This window comes from Zootoca vivipara, chromosome 4 (genome assembly GCF_965207765.1).
Source record: "Zootoca vivipara chromosome 4, rZooViv2.hap1.1, whole genome shotgun sequence".
Classification (NCBI taxonomy): Eukaryota; Metazoa; Chordata; class Lepidosauria; order Squamata; family Lacertidae; genus Zootoca; species Zootoca vivipara.
In genome coordinates this window covers 38,513,212-38,530,366 of record NC_142587.1, presented here as the reverse complement: position 1 = coordinate 38,530,366, position 17,155 = coordinate 38,513,212, and the positions used below count along the sequence as shown (strand labels likewise).

Below are 17,155 nucleotides of genomic sequence, written 5' to 3'. Positions count from 1 at the left end.
CTTTAGTGGATCATTTGCATTACCACTGAAGTTCTTCAGCCTAACATTTCTGCAGCAAATTAGGCATGTCGCTTTTCTAAAATAATGAGCACCACACTGAATGTATTATTTCAGCATTGCAGTTGAGAGTTAGCTGTACTTTTAATCAGCCAAAGTTGAGCATTGCTAACTGGAATAAATGAAATTCCACATTAAAGACTACTGTATTTTTAAATTCAAATTTACCTGTTGGTAAAACCAGTGGAGTAGTGGGGGAGGGGGGTCGCCACAGGGGCAGTTGCCCCGGGCAAATTGTTAGGGGCGCAAAATTCAATACCTGTTCATATAAGAGTCGGGTGAGGGGCAACATAGATTTGGTCTTCAATGACCAATCATCCTTTTATTAAGGATTTTATTTACCCTTTGTGGCAGGTGATTTTTGTTGTTGTTGTTATGTTTCTTTTTTACTTTTCTATTTCATGAAACTTATAATACATTTTCTATTGTTGAATAACTCTGAGCTTTTTTGGACCTCTTGTGGCCATTCCTTTTTATACACCTTACATTCTTCTGCTTTTATTCTGCTTTAATATCCGCCTGTAGACATGTATTTTCAAGCCAATGTGGTTCCTTTGTGCCCTTTTGGGGGCTATTTCAATGAGATCCTCTCATTTTCCTGTTTTTAATCTGGAAACCACCTGGAAGAACCTTTTGAGGGCGAAAAGCTGGAGTACAAATTTCTTTAAATAAATATGCACCAGTCTACTTTTTTTTAAAAAAAATGGTTTAATGGCTTTATTGCTCTCTTTAAATTCTCGCAGAGATTTCGTGTAAAGTAGCTTCGCTTGGACAAAAAATAAAAAATAAGAGAACATCGTTAGGGGTGTTTATGGGTTTTTTTCCCCTCCCTGTATATGTATATGTATATGTGTCTCTTTCTCTCTCTCTCTCTCTCAAGTTGAAAACGTGAGCCAAAACAAAACATGCCGTACTCATGCTGGTAAGAATCTTAGCACACATTCGTCTGTTATGGTCACTCCATTCAAAGCTGAGATTCCTCCCCTCCCCGAGAAAGCAGGGGATTTCTAATGAACTGGACCAGTGTTTCAATGTAATTGCAGCCGAGAGAGAGAGAGAGAGAGAGAGAGAGAGAGAGAGAGAGAGAGAGAGAGAGAGAGAGAGAGAGAGAAGTGTCCCTGGATTCATTGAAAAAAATCTGGCAACCTTATAATAGAGCCATAACTAAAAGCCACAAGCATCTCCCATAGGAATTTTGTTACAGTGCCTGGTGGTACAGTGCATTCCCCCCCCCTTAGCTTCGCCTGCGTCAACACAAACTGCAGAACTAAACCAACAGACTGCGAGTTTGAGTGATTTTTGTTCTCTGCAGCAGACCTGTATTTTAGGATTCTATTGCTGCTTCTGTTTTACTGTTGTTCAATGAATTGTGTTTTTATAAGTTTTCTAGTTTCCTGTAAGCTGCACTTAGAAACTTCGACACCAGGTGATGGGTCATAATAATAATCATTGAAGAATCACATAGTAGCTTTTAATGCTTTCTCATTTAAAAAAAGATCTAACTAATAATAATAATAATAATTTATATTTATTATTCCCCAGCCACTCTGGGCGGCTTTCAACAGAATATTAAAATACAATAATCTATTAAACATTAAAAGCTTCCCTAAACAGGGCTGTCTTCAGATGTCTTCTAAAATTCCGGTAGTCGTTTTTCTCTTTGACATCTGGTGGGAGGGCGTTCCACAGGGCGGGTGCCACTACCGAGAAGGCCCTCTGCCTGGTTCCCTGTAACCAAAATAACGTACCATAAGCAATGTTAGACTACAGCTATTTCCCCTAACATCCAATTTTCTATTATCAGGGAAGTTTGGGGTTATTTTTTTAAAGGAGGAACACTCAGACAAAAACATTCCCCTATCTGTTGTCAAAAGCAGTCCAATCCAGGAACAGTTTTCCCATCTTATCAGCTCCTTGCATATAATTTTAGAATTTTATGGATTAGGAAGTCTTTAAAGTCATCTGATCTTTATTAGGCTCTGATCAGTGGCTGAGAAAAGCAGCCTGCATTTTTAGCAGGCAAATTTGTGAGATATGGTAAAACCAGACATTTCCTGCAGAATATCTGCTCAGGTATAATATTCCTAGTGGCAATGAACAGCTGCCATCACAAAAGTCACATGAAAAGGAGATCAGTCGCAGCTCTCCACGCTACCTAAAGTTTTAGAGATTTTTGCCTGTGCAAGTTTCCCATGCAAGATGGTTCTGCTCCATATGCTACATGCTGCAACCATTTGTTTTTAGGATATTGTGTCCCGAAGAGTTAAAGTATTTTCAGTACAGGTCAATTATTCTATCTGCAAGCACACTCAATTATGGATTTTTACACTCCCATTGGTACTACAAGGTGCAGAGATTGCCTGGAGTGATACCATTCAGGATATGGGAAGAAAAAATCGCTCTGTATTATTTTGCTCTTCGAAACTGTCTTGATCAACAACTGTGCAGGTGCTTTGCCCAACCTGTTTCAGCAGCCTGTTTGGGAGGAAGGAAGAAAAAACCAGGAAGGAAAGGGCCAAACACATACATAAGGCATGAACAACTGTTTAAAAAAAAATGTTAAGAGTGAATGCAGAGGTTCGGAAAGTAAATTTTACACATGCAGCATCACACAACCAATGCCAGCTTCAGATTGTGAAGGGCTCTGAGTAAGATGCCCTAGGGTGACCCCCCCCCTTCCGCCACCAACTCTAGGAATGGGGAATAAATTTAGTGTGGGTTGCCTTTTAATGAGAACTTACTTGCAGTTCCTAAAACCATATGGGACAAGAAAAGCCATCTATTCTTCTGATTTGCACTTCTGTGGATTTTGCCCTGACGCAAAAAAAATGTGGACGAAATGTGTATATTATGTGAAAGTGAGCATAAAATTGCACGCGTGTGTGAAAATAACAGAGAAATGTATTATCAAGGGGGAGAATTGCTATGCCTTGTCTGCACAGGGGCCCCTGTAACACCAGTGTCCCAGGTGCAATGAACCTTGAGAACTACATTTCCCAGGGTTCCTTGGGCCCGGGACATTCCTGTTACTGCATTCTTGATACCCCAAAGGAAGGAGGGAGGGGATGGTGGGCAGTGAACTTATTGTCAGTGCCTGCAGTCTGCTAAGTTTGGATTTGGAAGAAGGGGGAATTGATGGAGAGCTTAGTCATCTAATTCACTTGCTTTTTGCAGTATTTCTAATTTGTAAAATAAGGCACCGTTGTGCTAATGACCTTACAATGTAATTTCTCTGTAAGATTAGACTTTGTGTCAGGAGACTGAGAGATGAACAATGTTACCTGCCTTTGAAACAGCACTGGAAGTGATTCTGAAATGAACAAGCCAGGACTGAGATTTTATAATGGCTGCCTAAATGATTTAATGGCGCAGCATTTTAAATTTTAAATTAGAAGATGTTCATATGTGTCTTATGTCACAAAGCATCTCAGACTTCTCCTTTTTAAAGAACTCCTTGGGTATATAAGTGGGCAAGTACCACTAGAATTAATATATGCTTCTTTTAGCAGTTATGATCTTACATATCCAGACAGCAAGAACAGCTATTGACTTGTGCCAACAATATGACTATCTAGCCACAAGGTGGCATCAGATTATCACAATGCAGGTTTTTAGCAACTTGGAAGGGAAGCGGGTTTGTTACAAAAGACTAGTAATCAGCCATCAATATTGAAATAAAACAAAGCTGGCCCTGTTGAAATTAGGCCACATTTCTTTTTAACTGCTACAATAAAAAAATTAAAAAATTAAGTTACACTGTCGGAACATTCAGCTATTGTATTTTTGAGGATTTTCAAGCTTGTTGTTGTTGTTGTTGTTTAGTCGTTTAGTTGTGTCCGACTCTTCGTGACCCCATGGACCAGAGAACGCCAGGCACTCCTGTCTTCCACTGCCTCCCGCAGTTTGGTCAAACTCATGTTCGTAGCTTCGAGAACACTGCCCAACCACCTCGTCCTTTGTCGTCCCCTTCTCCTAGTGCCCTCCATCTTTCCCAACATCAGGGTCTTTCCCAGGGAGTCTTCTCTTCTCATGAGGTGGCCAAAGTATTGGAGCCTCAGCTTCACGATCTGTCCTTCCAGTGAGCACTCAGGGCTGATTTCCTTCAGAATAGAGAGGTTTGATCTTCTTGCAGTCCATTGGACTCTCAAGAGTCTCCTACAGCACCATAATTCAAAAGCATCAATTCTTCGGCGATCAGCCTTCTTTATGGTCCAGCTCTCACTTCCATACATCACTACTGGGAAAACCATAGCTTTAACTATACGGACTTTTGTCGGCAAGGTGATGTCTCTGCTTTTTAAGATGCTGTCTAGGTTTGTCATTGCTTTTCTCCCAAGAAGCAGGCGTCTTTTAATTTCGTGACTGCTGTCACCATCTGCAGTGATCAAGGAGCCCAAGAAGGTAAAATCTCTCACTGTCTCCATTTCTTCCCCTTCTATTTGCCAGGAGGTGATGGGACCAGTGGCCATGATCTTGGTTTTTTCGATGTTGAGCTTCAGACCATATTTTGCGCTCTCTTTCACCCTCATTAAAAGGTTCTTTAATTCCTCCTCACTTTCTGCCATCAAGGTTGTGTCATCTGCATATCTGAGGTTGTTGATAGTTCTTCCGGCAATCTTAATTCCGGCTTGGGATTCATCCAGTCCATAATTAAAAGTAGTGTACAAAAATGCTCATCTATTCCTATGTCTAATTCTTATCCATGGCACAGATTCCTAAAAGCTATATTCTACATATCTGTCACATGGGGGTCAGAAAATATGTTGTTCCTATCTGTATATCAATAAAATAAATTAGCAATATATATATCCTATGTTTGTATCACAAGCTGCTGGTGCAAGATAAATATATTTGAATCTTGGGAGGGAACCAGGCCCTTTCTCCTAGCAGGTTTGGAGGCCCCAGGGGGGCCTGTCCCGTCCCCCAATGTTTGTCAAACAAATAATTAAATCAGGAAAACCTTCATTTTTTCTTTCTTAAAAGCCCCCCCCCCCCGAGGCCACACAAGCCTCCAGGCACAAAGGTAAACTGGACTGGTCTTTGTTTGCCCACTCTCTTTAAGTCAATCAAAACCATGCATTCTAAATGTGACTATTTGGTCTTTCAAGTCTGAAAACCTCAATTTCTCCCTAGCAAGCTTGCAGAGGAAAGGAGAAAGGATTCGCTTTTTATTTCAGGTTTTGTTTTGTTTTTTACCACAAGGCACAGGACAAGGGCCACAGATTTCCTTTGAGGTTTCCTTAAATATTCCTTTTAAAATCTTCTTCTTCTTCTTCTATGCTAGTCCTACTCAGAGTAAACCCATTGACATTGATGAACCTAAGTCAGTAACGTCTTTTAATTTCAATGGGTTTATACACTTAGCAGGACTAGCATAGAATACCACCCACCTAGGCCAAAAGATGTGTATATTGGCAATGACATGGAGATGGGGAGGGAGACCTCTGGAGGTTTCTGTTGAAATGCAAGGGCTGCTTGGAAAGACAGGGAGATTCATTAAGCCATTTTCTGTTGTTAGTCTCCCCAACTTCAGCATAATCAGAAGTACACTGCTTCTAAATCTGGAGTTTCATAGTTAAGCTTGTGATCTGTGAGATTTACTATTACCCTATGTTACATAGCTTAGGGGACCCAGGTGGCGCTGTGGTTAAACCACTGAGCCTAGGGCTTGCTGATCAGAAGGTCGGCGGTTCGAATCCCTGTGACGGGGTGAGCTCCCGTTGCTTGGTCCCAGCTCCTGCCAACCTAGCAGTTCGAAAGCACGTCAAAATGCAAGTAGATAAATAGGAACCGCTACAGCGGGAAGGTAAACGGTGTTTCCATGTGCTGCTCTGGTTTGCCAGAAGCGGCTTTGTCATGCTGGCCACATGACCTGGAAGCTATACACCGGCTCCCTCGGCCAATAATGCGAGATGAGCGCGCAACCCCAGAGCATAGCTGAATAGGCTTCCTCGCGAGAAAAGGGAAAACTTGGCAGCTATGCCCCAGAGTCGGTCACGACTGGACCTAATGGTCAGGGGTCCCTTTACCTTTACCTTATGTTACATAGCTAGCAATATATTCTTAGTAATTACAGGTGATTATTATGTAGAACTTATCTCTGACTAACTCATTGCTTCTACATTGCTGTTGTTGGCACCTGTCTGTCTCAGGAGACAATATTGTACTTGCTAGCTATTCCCATGTAGTAAATATGCACTCCAGCTGATTGGCACAATAATAGAAAATTAAATTAAAAATTACAGTTATACCTCATGTTACATCCATTGCGGGTTACGTCTTTCGGTCTGACTTTCTCCTCGCGGCGCCCTGCTTCATCTTGTGAAGTTTTCTATGGCACGGCCATAGAAAACTTTGTCCTCCGAGTCTGCCAAAAAATCACAAAACGTTGTCTTGCTATTTTTCTGTGCCGCGAGGCGTTCGTCTAGCGATGTACCACTGTACTTTATTCAGAAAATAGCTGAACTAATGAACTATGCATGCATTCCTTTAGTTTTTAAAATTCACAGCAGGAAGCAAATTAAGGCTGCAGTTAAAGCAGATTACGCCCTACATACCTAGAAGTAAGCTGCATTGAAATCAGTAGGATTTGCTTTGGAGTATAGTGAGATTGCAGCTTTAGCACTTATAGTCTGCCCCAGCAACAACCAACCTACAAAACAAACAACTTGCATGTCAACAAACACTTCCGAAAAAAGAAAAAAGCACCTTTCAGGACAGAAGCAAATGTACTTCAATGAATATGTAAATAGCACACATTACACAAAGCTATGTATGTATGTATGTATGTATGTATGTATGTATAATGGGCATATGTTTTTTTAAAAAACATTTTTTTGTAGAGAACTAAGATAAATATAATTCATAGCAGGAGCGGAATGGGCAGAAGGAAATCTCCCTGATAGCCCATTTGCAACCGATTTCTCTGACATTCTTACAACAAACCCAGCATGGGGTTTTTCTTTTCTCGGCAAAGAAATGTTAATTAATATGTAAGTAGCGCTCAGAGCTCTAAATTAAAGTAGGATTCTGAAAGACATTATTGCAAGATACTCATGGTTTTAATTTGTATGCCTCAAGAAAACAAGGGCCATATGAAAGCATAAATCATCTTTCAGAAAATCCTCCATCTACAGATTAAAAAGGGATATCTCAACAGAGGGAAACGCATTTTATGTGATCTGTGTGCCTATATGTAGATCAAAAGGTTCTGTTTGTCATGCTACAGTCAACGATAAAGTCAACCATCCAGCTCCAAGATACGCTGTCAAACTGAGCACCTGCCAGCACAAGACATCTGTCACTGCATTAAAAAATCATTTTCTCCTACAGCAGAGATTTAAGCCAATCATCCTATGAATATTTCTCTGTGCCCGGCCAGATTTGTGCAACGCTAATGGCAGCTGGCTGCACACAGAGATGAAAAACAGCTTCATCTGGCACGGTTTGTCAGGGTGTTTTATAACAGGTGAACAGATGGTGGGAAGTTAAGAAGTAAAGATAGCAATATTCTTGGAGTTCTGACTACCAGTTTCATTCTCATATACATATTTTATGCTGGCGGGAGTGTGCAATGTGGCAGAGCTAACAACGAAGTACTTATGATGTATTGTACATAGCTACTCTTTGAGTCTAAGGTTGCGGTTGACAAAAAAAAAAACTTCACACATCTTCACACTGGCCATAGTTTAGAAAGGTATCCAATTCAAAGGCTTGATTTTAGAAGGCGTGCCTGTCATTCCCTTTGCCCCATGCTACTGGCAAATGTGATGAGCCACATGGTGGCTTTTTACATTTAACTGTCCTAGCCAGGTAACATGGAGCAATGCACTTAATCATTCTTAAGCATCACCTTGGACTCTTAAGTCATAACAGACAGAAAAAGCAACACACTCTTTTGTGGCAGAGAGAAGAAAAGCATTTTTCCTGTTTCCAGTCTAGCATGTCAAATGGTCAAAAAATCCATCATCATCATCATGTTGCTCCACTTGCTTTATTTGCTTGCATGATATTAATTTAATTGCCATTATTGTAGATTTTGGTTTTCGCCTTATTTTATGTGTAGGCTTTGTTGTTGCTGTTGCCATCCATCTGTCTTGAGATGCAATGGAGTGTGCTCCCAGGAGTGAAGTCAAACCACTGCGTTTGCAGCTCCAGAATGACCTCCCCGGAGCACAAGCCTGGGCTGTGTATATGGAGGTCCTGGGTTTTCATTAGTGGAGACATTTATGTTTTTTATTACTTTTTAGCTTTTGTAAAAGTTGCTGATAGAAAGCATAGACAAATGCTTTAGATGTCTGTTAAGAGAATGGAGGAGAAATTGCATTATGATTCTTTGCAAGTGTTAAAGGAGTGAACCCCATTTTGTAAGCAACCGCAATCCAAGTTGTCTTAGCAGCCAACAAACAGAGTGCTTCGCCAATACACTTTCAAATGCAAAAGTTCTGGGAAGTCGACTGAAAAGGCCTTGTCCTGGCTCCCAATCAACCAAGCCTCTTGTGGCAATGAGATGTAAAACAAGGCACCTGAGATGCTTCCACTGTGTTTGGGCACTGGCAGGAATGTGAGAGAGAAGGTAGGGCTTCAAATAGCCTAATCCAGGGATGGGCAACCTTTTGAGCTTGGTGTGTCAAAATTCACCAAAAAAAACCGAGCATAACTGTCACTTCGAGAAAAAACCCATAATTTCACGATATTTGTAGTTTAAATAACAAAAATGTATAATTGTTTCCCCTTTTAAAAAAATGAAAAAGGGGAGGGCCGCGTGTCACCGAAAATGGCTATGCGTGTCAGTGCTGACACACGTGTCATAGGTTCGCCATCACTGGCCTAATCCCAAACCACTGAGTGATAACCAACAGTGTCCGTCCAGTAAACAGAATAGACATAAGGGGAATGAATTTCCCCTCCTGTATACCTTCAAAATGTGCTACTGATGGTTAGGGGCATAGCTGCCAAGTTTTCCCATTTCTCACGAGGAAGCCTATTCAGCATAAGGGAAAATCCCTTTAAAAAAGGGATAACTTGGCAGCTATGGTTAGGGGACGCTCCTGAGAAGATTTGAAGGGCATAAAAGATGCAGGGGGAAGGAAGGGAAGGAAGGAGACGCCTGCTGATGTGACAATAGATGTTTCTCACTGAAATGCTAATACTGTATATTTGAGTAAATTTGAATTTACCACATGATATAGGTAACCATTTCAAGGAATGCTAAGCTAAGACCTGATCTGTTTACCCATAACAAAGACACAAAACGATCTTCTGGGCCTTGGTTGCTGTTTTCTCTACTGCTTTATGCTGATCTGCTAAAAGGTGCATTCTAATGACATTCTTATTTTGCACAAATGGCTGGTTGTTCTTGCTTCCACGGGACTGCGATGCTTCCAGATGCTGCCAAAATAAATCAAAATCATTCATTCATGAATCTGTAATAAGGGTCTTAAGTTCAGCTCAGAAAGCTGCCAGAGAGGAAAGGAGGTCCTCGCCAAAGGACCAACCCCTGTTAATAGCCTGCTCCACAGCTCTGACGCACTCGCCTCACGTTTGACAAAACACTGGCTCCATTCCACTAATAATGAGCTGGTCAAGGTCTAGTGACACAGGGAAAATTCATGATGTTGAATAGGCAATATCGTTTCCTTAATGGGGCTTGCTAGACTACATCATTTCCTGCCAACCTAGCAGTTCGAAAGCACGTCAAAATGCAAGTAGATAAATAGGAACCGCTACAGCGGGAAGGTAAACGGCGTTCCATGTGCTGCTCTGGTTTGCCAGAAGCGGCTTTGTCATGCTGGCCACATGACCTGGAAGCTATACGCCGGCTCCCTCGGCCAATAATGCGAGATGAGCGCGCAACCCCAGAGTCGGTCACGACTGGACCTAATGGTCAGGGGTCCCTTTTAGACTACATCATAGATACAAATGATATAAAAGCCCTGGACTTGGCAAGGGGCGTGTGGGAAAATGGGAGGAACTGCTTAGTACGCTTCAGTTCTTTAAAATTTCCTAATGGCAAGGAAGTCTATATACATTATGTCTCATCAAGGTTAACTTTTTTTACTCTCAGCAAAGATGCAGATCACTTTTAGTATGTTGCATGCCTATACAAAAGAGAATAGATTTGGGTTGTATTAGATCATGGGTAGGCAAACTAAGGCCCGGGGGCCGGATCCGGCCCAATCACCTTCTAAATCTGGCCCGCGGACGGTCCGGGAATGAGCGTGTTTTTACATGAGTAGAATGTGTGCTTTTATTTAAAATGCATCTCTGGGTTATTTGTGGGGCATAGGAATTCGTTCACACACACCCCAATATAGTCTGGCCCTCCACAAGGTCTGAGGGACAGTGGACCGGCGCCTGCTGAAAAGGTTTGCTGACCCCTGTATTAGATGATAATCGCGGTCCATTCCAACTCTAAAATTATATGGTTCTATGGTTCTATTATTCTTGTGCAATGTTATAATAACTCAGGCCAGACACAACTTGGATCTGTTTGTCTTGGTAGTTTCTGTCTTCATAAAAATGACATGGGGGGGGGGGATGACATGGGTCACATGTCAGAAGCAAACACAAAGTCATATCACATGACTTTGACAAATCCAGACCAGCAATCTGCTTCCAGAAGTGACCAACTAAAGGTGCGATCATATGGTACCTGGGAGGATGGTTTAGATCTGCCTCTCAAAGGTGGAGAGAGGGGGAATTGGGAGGAGAAATTGTGAGTGGCTTTTAAAATGTACCTTCACTTGTCTGTCCCTAATCCACCAATCAGTTTCACTGGGTGACTACACAATAACCATCCTCTGGCTTCCAGACTTTGTGAATCAGCGTGGATCGTTTTGTAATTAAAATGGCACCATCCACGCACAAGAGGCAGGTATCTCTGTGTCAGAGAAACCCCAAGATGGCAGTACAAAACATCCTACATGGGGGCAAAAAACATAAGGGAAAGAAACCCTCCCCCCCAAAAAACCCATCCCAATAGGAACTGAGCATTCTCAGTCGACACAAAATGTTGACCAACTATTGATGAGGGAAAAGAAAAACTACGAAAGGGAAAAGGAATTCAGCATTTTGGAAAAGGACATGGCTGAAACTCTGGCAAAGGATACTGCAGTGTTTTGTTGCAGGATCTACTTGTTCCCAATGAAAAACAAAGCAAAAATACAAAATGCATTTTTTAAAGCAACCAAACACCCCAGCAACCACATAATGCTATTAGAAATGCCAGAGCTGGCAGCAGAATAATAGTCAAGGTGCCAGGTGTTTTGTTATTAATTGCTACTCTTACATATTAGACAACAGCCACATTTCTGTGCCAGCCTAATGCATGTAATTTCATTTTTAAACTACTGTATTAACATAAGGCAACCCTTTTGAAACAAGCCATTTTGACCTTAATGTGTGTGTTTCCTTTCACTGCTATTTCTGCTTGTATCGCAGCAGGTTCAGTCTTGCACAGGCAGAAATTCCACACCTCTTTTTCCACCCTCAAAAGTGAAGCACACATTTAGTGCTGCACCTAAGTGTTACATTATGACAAAAGGTGATTAGGAGAACAAGCGCTTAGTTTGCATTTTAATCTTTAGTGTGTCATTCGTAGACTGCTAGTCAATCTATCCATGAGGCAGAAGTCAAAGTTTGAGAAAGATCATTTCACTGCATGCAGATGGCTTCTAGTTGTTGCAGTTTCGTTAATGTAACGAGGCACATCTTTGCATCTGGATTACTTACCCGAAATCAGTATTATATGCCCCTTCATTCTGTTCTCCCAGTTCCTATAGGAAGCTTTCATAGAACTCTCTCTTTAACCAGGAGTGGCTTCCTTCAAAACCACACAGATAGATTCCAATCAGCACTCCATCTTCTGAAAGCTACTAGGCAACATGAGCAGGTCTGATCAGTTATTGACATTTTCACAGCACCAACTACAAAACAGAGCAGTTGTTTAAGTTGTTGAAATAGGACTGAAGAGAGCACAAAGATGATTCTTGATAAAGCCGTCCTTGTTATAATTTTAGATCAGCACATCTCCATTGTTGTTGCTCAAACACTTTTTGTGCGTATAAGGGTGTGGGTGTGTCCACAAGGGACAATGCTGAAATGCAGGAACAGAAAATGTTGACAGATTGATTTTCTGTCTACTGTGGAGGTGTAGAATAGATAGAATTTTAGATTATTTCTACCTAAAGCTTAATGCTAAATGGGACATTCAGTGGAATATTTCCATGTGTGCATGAGTGGCAGGAGTGGGGGTGGGGGTAGCACTCCTGCTACGTTTCATCTCAATTTTATTTCTCAGTGTTTGCTTAATTAATCTTTATGTTCCAAACAAATGCACTCCCCCCCCCTGGAATTGCAGGTTCAGGGTCTTTGATTTTCTTAATCAAACAATCGTTGAATTTGGGCAACTGCATCTGTGCATCAATACCCAGCCACAATAAACTTGATGTAGCGTGCTGAAGGGGTATGGAGTTGTGAGCCAGGGTTGTGAAGTAGCCAAGGCTCTGAGACAAGATTAGGTAAAGTGCCTGGCAGGAGGAAGCACAAATTTACCATGGCAGTAAGACTTCTTGACAGGAGAAGAGGTGGGTAAGCAACAGCCAGAAATAGCAATAATCTGAGACTTCGCCCCAGGTCAAAAGTTTGTATTTTAAAGAGGTACGAGATTCTTCAAAGGAAATCTGGAAGTGGAGCACAAACAGAGGCAGGTTACAGATTATTCTAGGCACTCTGCCTTCTTTTCTCATAAACAGCATGTTACTATTACTAGTCATACCCAAAGATTATGCCCTCCCCCTGCAAAATGCAAACAAAAAGCTAATTTAGAGCTAGAATTTGAATGGCAGACAAATGGCAAGGTGCCTCGTTGCTTGTAGAATAAACGATATTCAAATGCAAGTGTGAATGTACAGTGTTTCTGCAGAACCAAGAACATGGAGTAGTGGCATTCATAATTTGGATTGGCTGGCCCCTCGTGGTTTGCAAGAATAGGTGGTTAAATATTTGTGCGTTTCTTATTTGATCTGTTTCCTCCCCTCCCCCTTTTAATTGAGTGCAATCAGTTCTGACCACTATTGACTTGGTATGTGTTCTAATCAATGTTCATTAAATCTGCTTGTTAACAGGAAGGTGTGCTGTGCACTTCAATCATAGTCCTCCAACTATCTTTGAGTCCTAAAGTAGCAGCGAATGGGTCAATAATGCCTGCCAGTGGTGTGTGTGTGTGTGTGTGTGTGTGTGTGTGTGTGTGTGTGAAGAAATGCATATTCAACTTATTACTGTGCTTTGCAGGAGGGCACAGTTACCATCTTATCAGGACGTCTGTGCCTAACTGTGTCAGAATCAGGCTTTTGGTCTATCAGACAGGCACCATCTCTATTGTCTTTTTAAATATAAAGGACCCTGACCATTAGGTCCAGTTGTGACCGACTCTGGAGTTGCGCGCTCATCTCGCATTATTGGCCGAGGGAGCTGGCGTATAGCTTCCAGGTCATGTGGCCAGCATGACAAAGCCGCTTCTGGCAAACCAGAGCAGCACATGGAAACGTCGTTTACCTTCCCGCTGTAGCGGTTCCTATTTATCTACTTGCATTTTGACGTGCTTTCGAACTGCTAGGTTGGCAGGAGCTGGGACCAAGCAACGGGAGCTCACCCCGTCACAGGGATTTGAACCGCCGACCTTCTGATCAGCAAGCCCTAGGCTCAGTGGTTTAACCCACAGCGCCACCTGGGTCTTTTTAGCACCAATTTATCCCAATTGGTATCTTTATAAGATTTGAAATTGGGAATTGGGAAGCAGGACCAGCACAATCATATACACATCTACTCAGAAGTAAGCTCAATTATGCTTATTCCTAGATAAGGATATACGGGATTTCAGCCTCAATGGCTGATTATTCTTCCTCTAAAACCTGTTGGTGCACTCAAAACACTCCCTACTAATGGTCTGCATAGATAGGTGACAGAAATGGTATTTCTTTGTAATTAAATGTCTTAAGTCAAATTTCTATTTACCAGTGAACAATTAAAATGTAACTGTGGAAGCTTTATTGAAAATACTTCTAACACACTACTGCATGTTGATTAAGGACTGGGGGGAAACTGCATGCATTCATAAATGAGATTAAATAAGATCCTAAAAAGCACTAGAGATTTTGATTCTTATCTTCCTAAAATTATCTTGTAAAAGACTATAAATATCGAGAGATGAGTAATGTGATTAGAAAAACTGTACAAAATGAGGATGTTAAGCTTTATGGAGTATAAATTAACTAATATGTGTCTAATGTTCAAGACACTCTTGAGGATCAGATAAATAATTTCAAAAGAAATCTTGATTATAATGTTCAAATTACTAGACTGGAGCTAATTCCTTTATCCCTGATGGGAATCAAACTGAAAACGACTTCCCCTCCCTTCTCAAATTGCTCTGGTAGTAGAAATTTGATTCTCCATCCAATCCAGTTCCCAGGGCTGGCCCAAGACAGGTTGGCACCTGAGGCAAACCACAAAATCTACATCAGGAACAAGGGGAGAATAAAGATATACATTGGGAACAAGGAAGCCAGCAATGCCTCCTTTTCATCAATAGACTGTTGTAGAGGTGGCATTGGGGGTGCTGCTGGGGAGGCAGATCCAGCACCACTGTGGCAGTGGCAGCAGGCAATTGATTCCTTGGAGGCTGGATCTGCTGTCCCTTTGGATTCTGCCTCCGGAGGCAGTTGCCTCACCTTGCCCTATGTGTGGGCTGGCCCTGCCGGTACTCTTTTCCAAATGCTTTCCTTTTTTACAGTTTAGATCAGTAGTGACCAAATGTTCCCTGCTGCCATGGACCACTTGAAAATTGCTGAGGGATTTGCTTAAGCAACTTAATTATTTTTTCTGCCTGTTGTAGCAATTGTAATGCGCTGTACTAAATTCAATGTGATGAGCCTGAATAAAGCCTGTGGACCACTGGTGGTCTGCAGACCACAGTTTGGGAACCCCTGATTGGATTTATATCCTACCACATCTCCAGAGCTCATGGTAGCTGACAATATATATTTTAACACGCAACACAAAGAGAAACAGTTCTGCAACACAATGCATTCCCCCCCCCCGAGGTTGTGCATAAGATGGCACCCCTCCTCTGTCCACACTATGTACAGAAGCCAAGTGGACTTGCATTTGAATTTTACTTCAGCAGTGTTGATGGGATGGTGTTCCACTACATCTGAGGGCAACAGGATTGTGTACAGTAGCCAGGACAGACAGTGAAACATATGCAGCTGGGGGGTAGCCAAAGGGCTGCCCTTCCTGCTCCCCACCACCAGTGTCTGCTGCCCGAAGTGGTCGCTCCCCTTTACCTAATATTAGAGCCAACCCTGATTTTAACATTTCCTTTGGGCAACCTCCCATGTCAGGTTTCTTCTTTTCCTCTCATTTCCTAAACATGGAAAACCCTGTGGCATGCAGTTCCAACAACACAGGTGAAATGCTGGTCATGCACAGTGGCAGTGGAAGGTGATCACGCTTAGAGGAGAATCGCAATCAACTCACATTCCATTGATTTCAGTGGGTCAGCTCTAAGCATGGCTATGTCTGGATTCAACTCATAGTAGGTGCACAATCCTGTTCAGTTCACAATCTTCCTGACAAAGGATTGGATGAAATTTGGCTTAAAATCAGCACATTTTGGCTTGCCTGTGCTGTGGGTATGTATGGCTGGGTATCATATTGCCTATATGTTCTTCAGTACCATTAACCTTAAAATGCTATAAATAGATAATCATGGCATCACATCTGCCTCAACGAAACTCATTTCCAGAAAACTATATTGCTCTCAAAATTAAGGGCTGTCAGAGATCCTAAAACACGATGTGTTGCCATTCCTACACGTCCTTTATGGTACTTACCGTATGCTAAATTTGAGTTTTAAATCAATTACATTTATATCCAGCCCTTCCCTAACTGAGATGAAAGCATTACTTGATTCTACCTTCTGAAATTTACCCTCCTATGAAGCCGAGAATGATGGCCCCTGGTCACCCGGGAGCTTCAAGACAGAGAAAAAAATTCTGAGCCTAGGTTTCTCCAGTCTTAATCCAACAGTCTAACGCAGACTGTCCTCTGACACAATTGCATGAAAAGACATTTCCCCTCATTCTGGGGTTCCTGGAGCTTAAATAAGGCAGTTCACTTCCTTGTGTTTACTAGCGAGGCTATAGAGTTGTGCAAAGTGACGGGTGGTGAAGAAAAGGCTACACTCAGTACTGCATTACTGTATTACAAGCAACTTTTGAATCCTGGGCAGAAGAACCTACAGAACTTGAGAAAATTCTGACAGTTCACATATAACACAGAATGGAGAAAACCTGAAAGTGAAGCACTACCGGTAATTGGCTAGCTGGAATATCCTGGGACAGATAGTGCTACCACCACCACCAAATCCTGAGTGGCGTGGGACTTTTCTCCAAGTGAATTGAGTTCAGGACTGCAGCCGTTGCAGAACTGAAAATACTTCCGTGTGCGCTTTTAGGCTTGCATATTACTCTGTTGCGGGACTACTAAACCTGCCCGTTGATGCAGACGATGCTGTGGTCTGACTCAATGCAAAGCATCTTCCTATGTTCCTACATTTTACTCACACGTAAAATGGGTAATAGCTTTCTAAGAAGCTTTATAGCAACATACTCAACTAAGCAGCTAGAAGCAATGAATGCAAAAGGGATGACAAGCTGGAAGGCAATTATCGGGGTGAACGACCCTGCGCATGTGCAATCTGTGCAATTCTGTCGAGGCTTCATATACCGCCTTGTGTGCCTGGGTGGGCAAGTAGAGGGCGTCTGCGTCCCTGTCTGATTGGCTGGTCTGCTTTCTCCTTGTGCTTTTGATTGGCGAGAGGCGGGGGAAACAACAACGTTGCCTCCTATCTGGCTTTCTGATTGGTCCGTCTCGCTCCTGTCACAACCCGCCGTGTCCGGATGGCTGTTGCCTGCGCACCGGTTACTACCCGCTCCCCAACCTTCTGTCGTGCGTCTCGGCCTCAGGGATTGGCTGTCCGGGAAATCCTTCCTCCTCCTTTCACCAACCCCGCCCCGCCGCGCTCCCACGCACA

At 42.3% G+C, this 17,155-nt stretch overlaps 1 long non-coding RNA gene across 2 annotated transcripts; it reads right to left on the bottom strand.

Annotated features, from left to right (window-relative positions):
- Nucleotides 1-774: 774 nt before the first annotated feature.
- Nucleotides 775-12,025, bottom strand: LOC148685907 (uncharacterized). Of its 2 annotated transcripts, none has more exons than XR_015949525.1 (3): nucleotides 11,791-12,025; nucleotides 6,309-6,424; nucleotides 775-1,785 (listed from the first exon to the last, which is right to left on the bottom strand). It is a non-coding gene; the product is annotated as an uncharacterized LOC148685907 (long non-coding RNA). The 2 variants fall into 2 exon arrangements; XR_015949526.1 differs by lacking the exon at nucleotides 11,791-12,025 and adding an exon at nucleotides 6,615-6,697.
- Between the last annotated feature and the right edge of the window lie 5,130 nt (nucleotides 12,026-17,155).